The sequence below is a fragment of the Lissotriton vulgaris genome, chromosome 3_1, assembly GCF_964263255.1.
Source record: "Lissotriton vulgaris chromosome 3_1, aLisVul1.2, whole genome shotgun sequence".
In the NCBI taxonomy this organism is placed as follows: Eukaryota; Metazoa; Chordata; class Amphibia; order Caudata; family Salamandridae; genus Lissotriton; species Lissotriton vulgaris.
The window spans coordinates 270,930,329-270,937,927 of NC_141689.1; positions in this window are offsets into that span (position 1 = coordinate 270,930,329).

Consider the following 7,599-nt stretch of genomic DNA (forward strand, 5'->3'; position numbering starts at 1 on the left):
CCGTCAGTCTAGCTCTTCTTCCTCTTAGTCCATCACCTTTTCTCTCATTTCATTAGTGTTACAAAACGAGGCATTAATTGTGTGGCCTGCACAAGTGATGGATCTATATTTTTCCTCCACTGGGAACCAAACACCCCATTGTAGCGCATAACTTCCATACCGTAGCAAAACAGGGCAGTCTAAGGCCCACTCAAGAGAGGTGATGTGGGCTGGTAATCACCATTCACAGATACACAATAATAACACTCAATAAATGATTTTCCAGTCAACTTTTTCTTTTGAAAAAGGAAAATTACATTTGGTACATACACACTGCTCAATACTAGGCAGCAATTTACAAATGTACATAAGCTGGTGGAAATATTTCTTGATGACACTGCGTAAACCTTCTTACACCTTCCAAAGGAGCGTGTAGTATCACAATTCACACGTCTAAACCATATCTTGTTCCTAAATACAAGGATTGAATACAACTTGGAGTAAGAGCACTCAATACTGGCACCAAAGTGAGTGGCTGTCAACCTCATTACCTCAACAATCATTTCATCATAGGAATAAATACAATAATTACATATAACCATGAGGGCACAAAACACTGGGAATAAAGCATGCAAGTTTCGATCACAAGAGGCTGTCAGTCTCATTATTTAAATAAAGCATTCAAGAGGAAATGTCTATGCATGACTGGGCTGTGTGCTCATCATACCTGTTAGCATTAATTACACAATTAAACCACAACCCTTAAAGAATGTCTCATTTATAATTAAAACACTATGCAATTATAGACTTTTACCCCTAGATGGTGTTTGCAGAATACATCTTTATTAACAGGCTGCACTTTAAACATAGGCCCTCATTTACAATAGGCCTGCACCACCAGAGCGTCACTTTTTATGACGATCCGGTGGTGCAGGCCTCTCAGTCCATTCTAGGAGGCTATGCAAAGCCACCCTGCAGGGCTTTGCATGGCCTCGTAGATATTGAGTGAACAAGGCACTCAACTAGTCCTCAGGGGGAGGAAGGGCTCCAGTTATCCTGGTCCTGTGAGAGTAGGGGGTTCTTCCTTACAATTGTCCATGTCGTCAGCCTCCAGTCCCAGTGTTCAGCAGAAGAGCACATTCATCTGTCATCAATGTGACAATCGTCAATCCATCACTTTGGCATGGTTCTATTCCAGATTGCCTAAAATCGGGTCAAGTCATCCCAATTTTAAAGTAACCTACTGCTGATCCCACGGACCTTCATAACTTCTTCCCAACCTCCAAAATCCCCACCCTAGCAAAGCTCCTGGAGAAATGTATGCTTGCCCAACTCTGCAACCATATCGACCATTTCCAACTCCTGGACCAATGGCAATCTGGTTTCCGCTCGGGACATAGCACAGAATCGGCTTTAACGCACATTGTCGATGATGTGTTAAGAATGCTGGGCCACAATGAGTCGTGCCTACTGATCCTTCTTGACCATCCGTCAGCATTTGACACTGTCAAACACGATAACTTAATTGACTTCCTGGAACACAGGATGAGGTTGTCTGGGCCAGTGCTTAATTGGTTCTCTTTGTTCCTCCTGAATAGATCCCAACGCTTCAAGGTGAACCATTCCATGTCCCATCCTGCACCGGTTACGCTCGGGTTCCCCAAGGTTCAGCACTCTCTCTCACGCTCTTTAACTTGTTTATGGAGCCTCTAAGAGAAATGCTGAAATCATCCAGTATTCACTATCACATGTATGCAGACAATACTCAACTATACCTGAAGTTTGCCTCCCCTGAGGACATGCAGTCGCTCAACTCAGTCCTGCTGGAAACACAAAGCTGGCTGACACAAACCATCTGAAAGTAAAAGCTCTAAAAACAGAATTCCTCCTAATCTCACCCCACAATTAATCACCGGATATTGAACAATGGTTGAATCAGCTTACTGCTCTTAATTGCAGATCTCACCTCTTGGACTCGGCATCCTCGCTTGCTATTATACTAGACAATAGTCTGAACATGCAAAAGCATATCAGTTCCCTCACCAAAGGAGCGATCTTCTAACTCAGCATCCTAAGAAAGCTCAAACCCTATCTCCTTCCTCGTGACTTAAAGGTTGCAGTGCAAGCATTGGTGATCGCAAAGCTGGACTATGGCAGTGCAAAACTTTGTGTCTTGCCCAAAGTAAAAACGGCTCCCCTTAGGGTGGCCTTCAATGCTGCGGCTAGGCTCGTAATAGGCACTAAAAAATTCAACCATCTCTCTCCGGACCCGATAGCCCTGAAATGGCTCCCATATGAAGCTTAGATACAGCTGAAAATTGCATGCATGACACACAAAACCATCCACCTCAAGACCCTGATGTACCTCGCTCAGAAACTGGAGCTCTCATGTGGTTCAAGAGCCTCCAGAAGTGCCAGCATCCTCTTAATTAAACCACAAAAATTAGAAGAAAAAAGACCTACTGCACTCTTCAAAATAGACGTTAAAGGGCTCTTGATGAAGAAATATCTGCCTCAGTCTGCCTTCCACACTTGACTCTCGGGCTATCAATGCTGTTTTATGTTCTAGAGGCTAGGCTCACGAGAATGTTGGACATTTTAAGTCTATATACTTTTCGCTATATTGAATATTTGTGTTTGCATGTACACGTCCAACTGCACAATCTGTAAAGCGCTCTGATACCCTCGATGGTCATGTTCGCGCTATATAAAACTTTCTAAATAAAAAATAAAAAAAGAAAATTCTGTGCTCTCCCCGTGTGAAGGACCTTTTAAGTAGGGGCCGGAGGTTCCAGCAGGGATGCACCTCTGGCCTATCGTGATGTGCCAACATCATCCCTCCGCCCCTGTCCCGACCTCCCTGCACAATCTTCTGGGATACTTCAACATGGCATTAGCCAGGAGTCCCTTGCCACATGTGCTCTGGGGGTCTCAGCTCCACCCCTAGCAGTCATCACTGCCAGGGCCTACCTCTGCAACACTTCAAAGGAGCCCTCCTGCTAGTTTAGCTCCAGAGTCTAAGCTCCCTCCCTTTGTCCAGTGCGCTAGGGCCACTCCTCTTCCTGGCACAGGATGACAGCTGGCTGATTGATACCAACAGTCCCACCCACCCCTTTCTCTTCAGGAACTGACCTAATCAAGATTAATTGCTCCCTTTGTGGGGGAGGCTTTTGTTCCTGCTGCTGAAGGGAAAAGTAATTAACCCAACCCAGCTCGGTGACAACAGGCCTGACCTCTGATCCTGAGTTGAGCTAGAGAAACATGAATTTCCTGGATGGCCCTTAAGCTGTACCATTATGACTTTGAACTTTAAAAGATTGTTCTTTTCAGACAGGTTACAGAGTACATTGGTATGACCCTGTTGTCTGTAAACCCAAGGGGAGAGGAGCTGCACGCTAAAACAGTCTTCTCCTTAGTGTATAATGGAAGGTCACTACAGAGTAAAGACCACACAGTAAAACACACTGAATTTTATCTGTGTACATCAACATTATAAGGTCTATCCCAGGTCAATGCCCAACCTTGCAGAGTTCCTTCTGCACCAGGCTCTCTATACGCAGTTCCTGGGCTGCGCACAACAGGAGTCTCCAACACGCAGTCCCCAAACGTGTGCACATGCGTGTGCACACCTATTCATGTGTTACCAGCCAAGTGCCTCTTACCCTTGCTGTGTCGCATCTGCCTTACCTTAAAAGGAGGACACTGGGCAGTAAACATGTGCAGTCCATTTTACAATGAGCTTACGGTGGGTGAGTCACAGGTTATTTGGATCTCCCACAGTAAATGGTCAAAAACAGGGGATCAAAAAGCAAAAAATCCATGCTGATTAGATGGACAGAACCACCTTCTCACAATAAGCTACATCTCTTTTTTTACTCTACAGTCAAGACTCCTCAACTTCTTCAAGGTCAAGCTTTTCCCAGTCATCAACCTCTTCCCTCCCTTCTTTGACCTTTGGCCTTTCACATAGATGGTCATCTGTGAAATGAAAATTGTATTTATAGAGCGCATTCTACCCTAAGGCCTCGTAGCGCTTACAGATTACATGAAGAAGGCAGAGAGGTCCTAGGGGAGAGTGCAAAATAGATGTGTCTTGAGAAGTTTGCGAAAATTCAAGATGTTAAGTTCGCTGCGGAGAAGAGAGGGCAGGCAGTTCCATAAGTTGGAAGCATTCAGGGAGAAGAATCGGCCACCCCACTTTGCCCGGCGCACCTTTCTGGTGGTGGCCAGAAAGGCTGAGCTGGACCGGAGGTTCCTTGAGGGTTGGTAAGGTGTGATGAGAGCGTAAAATGGCAGGGCCGGTGTTCCACATGGCTCTGTGGACCTGGCATAGGGCTTTGAACTGGACTCTCGCCCGGATGGGGAGCCAATGCAGCGTACTTAGAGCTGGTTTGGCCGATTGTCTCCGGGGGATTAGGAGCAGAAGGCGAGCCGTGCTGGTTTGTACCACTTGTAGTTTTTGGAGGGTGGACTGTGGGGCCCCAGGTACAGTGCATTCCCATAATCAAGGCGAGACAGGATCAGGGCCTGAACCATGATCCTTCTGGCGTTGAAAGGGAGTAGAGGGAGAACTTTCCGAAGCATCCTGAGCATGCCGTAGCAGGTTGCTGCTAGCATGGTGGCCTGATGGCCAAAGCCTAGAGCACTATCAAGCCAGAAGCCCCGGCTCTTGATCTGCTGTTTTGCGGTAGGCATTGGGTTCAAACAAGTCAGCCATATCTGTGATGAGAGGGAAGATGGGGGTTTTCCCAAAAACATAAGCTCGGTCTTGTCCCTGTTCAGTTTTAAGTGAGAGTGTTTCATCCAGCCGGCTACCGCCTCTAGGCAGCTGCAGAGGCAGCATGACGAACCCTCTGTGTGGTTAAGGGATACCACCAGTTGGGTATCGTCGGCGTAGGTTATTATTTGTATTCCAAATGGAAGAACAACCTCGGCCAATGGGGCCATATAAATAATAAAAAGTGTGGGGCTCAGAGAAGAGCCCTGTGGAACCCCACAATCTAACGGCCAGCAGTCAGAAAAGGCGTTCTCTTCGAACACCTGACAGACCCGATCTTTGAGAAAGGAGTGTAACCAGGAGAGAGCTGAATGGGTAACTCCTAGACTTTTCACCCGGCTCAGCAGGATATTGTGGTCCACAGTGTCGAAAGCGGCACTGAGGTCCAACAGGATTATCTTTGCTGAGCCATCTGGTCCACAATTCTTCGGGCCTCTTCAGTCACGGCCAGGAGGGCCGTCTCTGTCCCTTGACGGGGCCAAAAACCTGTTTGAGATGTATGGAGTAGGTTGTTGAGTTCAAGGTATTGCACTAAAACAGAGTTTATATGTTTCTCGGTTAGTTTGCTGAGCCATGGAAGGAGGGATATGGGTCGGTAGTTAGACAGTATGGCGGGATCAAGGGTGGACTTTTTCAGTAAGACCTTTACCAAGGCCCGCTTCCATTCAAGGGGAACTGTGGCGGCGGATATGGAGGCATTTATCGTAGTCAGGATGGTAGGACTTATTATGCTGGCGACTAAAGAAAGGAAACGGGGAGGGGCAGGGTCCCGAGGAGAGCCCGAGGTTACGTTGGGTAAAATTGCTTTCAGGGAGTCCTCATCCAATAAGGGAAACTCTGCAAGAGAACAGTGGGGTGGAGGGGCTCCCAAAGTCAGTCTCGCCTGAGACATCCTGGGAGACGTGGAAGGAGTGGGTGATAGGTTCAATTTTTTGATGGAAGAACTCTGCAAGGCTGTTGCACCTAGGGAGTGCATCTTCCAGGTTAGGAATTTTCTGTTGGGGTAAGGTGATCAGAGATTTAGCTATCCGGAAGATTTTCTTAGGGGAATTTATAGCCGCGCTGATCTTGCCTTCATAGAAGGAGGCTTGAGCGTTTTTTATTTCTTCCTTATATTTCCGTATTGCCTCACGATGGCTGGCTCTGCTTTTGTCAGAGATGTTCAATCTCCAGCTCCTTCCAAGCTTTCTACAGCTTTGTTTGAGCTGTTGGAGTTTTAAGGAAAACCATGGAGCAGGCCTCCGGGTTGGTCTCTTAAGGGTAGTTCTTATGGGGGCTAGCGTATCTAAGGAATTTAGTATCCATCGGTTGAAGTTGCAGTTAGCTGTCTCTGGGTCTGACCTAGGAAGAGGTTGGGTGTTCTCCAAGAGGTTGGCGCACTGATCCGTGGAGAGGTTCAACAATTTACTATTGTGAGTCTTGGAGAGGTTCGGAGGGAAAGTGCTGACTGAGGAAGACCAGGTGAGTAGAATTAACGCATGGTCAGTCCATGGGAGAGGAATGTGGGGGACCACATTGGAGTAGCCGGGAGTTGCTTAACACGGCGTCCAAGAAATGCCCTTTTATGTGAGTAGGAGCGGTGCCCTGTTGGATGATTTGTAGGGCTGAAAGATTAGATACGAGTTCATTGGCCGAGTTGTCGGCTGGATCATCAAAGTGAATATTCAGATCACCTAGAATCGTGTAGTTGGATGGGGAAAGGGCTAGGTTGGCGGCCATGGTAGGGAGCACCTTCATGAATTGGCCCAGGGTGCCTGGAGGGCGGTAGAGCAGTAGGCCAGAGAACGAGTTCGTAGATGAGAATGTTAAAGAGAAATTCATATTTTCGCAGTTGGGGAGGTCCTCTGTGGAGGAACGACATTGGAGCTGATCCTTGTAAATTATAGCTAACCCTCCTCCTTTACCGGTTTTGCGGTCTGATCTTAGGATTTGGTAACCTGGGGTAGGGTTTGAATGACGACTCGGTCAGAATCGGCATGAAGCCAGGTTTCAGTGAGGAATAAAGCATCCGGGGCGAGGTATTCTAATAGGAGTTGAAGTTCAATGGAATGTTTGACCATCGAGCGGCAATTTAATAAGTTCATTTTGTTAGGGGGATCCCGGGGATTGAACGGCTACCTTACCAGTGTGGATTTTGAATTGGCAATGAGAGCATCCAGTCAATCCAGTTGCAACATCTATTGAATGCATACACCTTAGGGCCGTAGGGCCTGCCAGGCTTCGTAGCGTCAAGGCGCTGTAGGTGCAGGCGTCTCTCTGCAATTTACCAGGGGTAGTGGCCCCAGGGCCCAGTCGAGCGCGGACGGGCGCAGACGGGCTTGCCTTTGGCGCGCCTTCGGCACGCTGGCGGCGCGCCCGCTGGGCGCGTCCGCTGCGCATGCGTGTAGATGGTGTCCTTTTGTACTTGCCGAGGCGATGGGCAGGGCAGCTAGACCGTTAACCCCGAGCCTCGAGCAAGATGGCGGACAAAATATCGTTCGTTCCTCACCACCGCCCAGCCCTCCTCGGCTGTAAGTGGGGGAACGGGATAGTGCAAATAACAATTTTAAGACAAGTCAAGTATTTTAAAAAGTTTTGCTAATATATACAGCACAAGTCTTCCCGGCTTCCGCCTCAGGAAGTAAGTTAATGTGAATCAGGCTTCCAATGTCTCAGTAATAAGGGTAATTAAAGTAAATTGTGAGTGAATGTTTTACTTTAAGTGTAGATGTAAACATCTAATTGTGGGTGACACAAAAATCACCATTTCTGTTGACACTAACGTCCCATCCTTAGAGTCAATTTCATTAAAGAGGCCAAGGAGTGATTGAGCACGGCGTAGATCTGGTGTTCCCTTGAGAGTC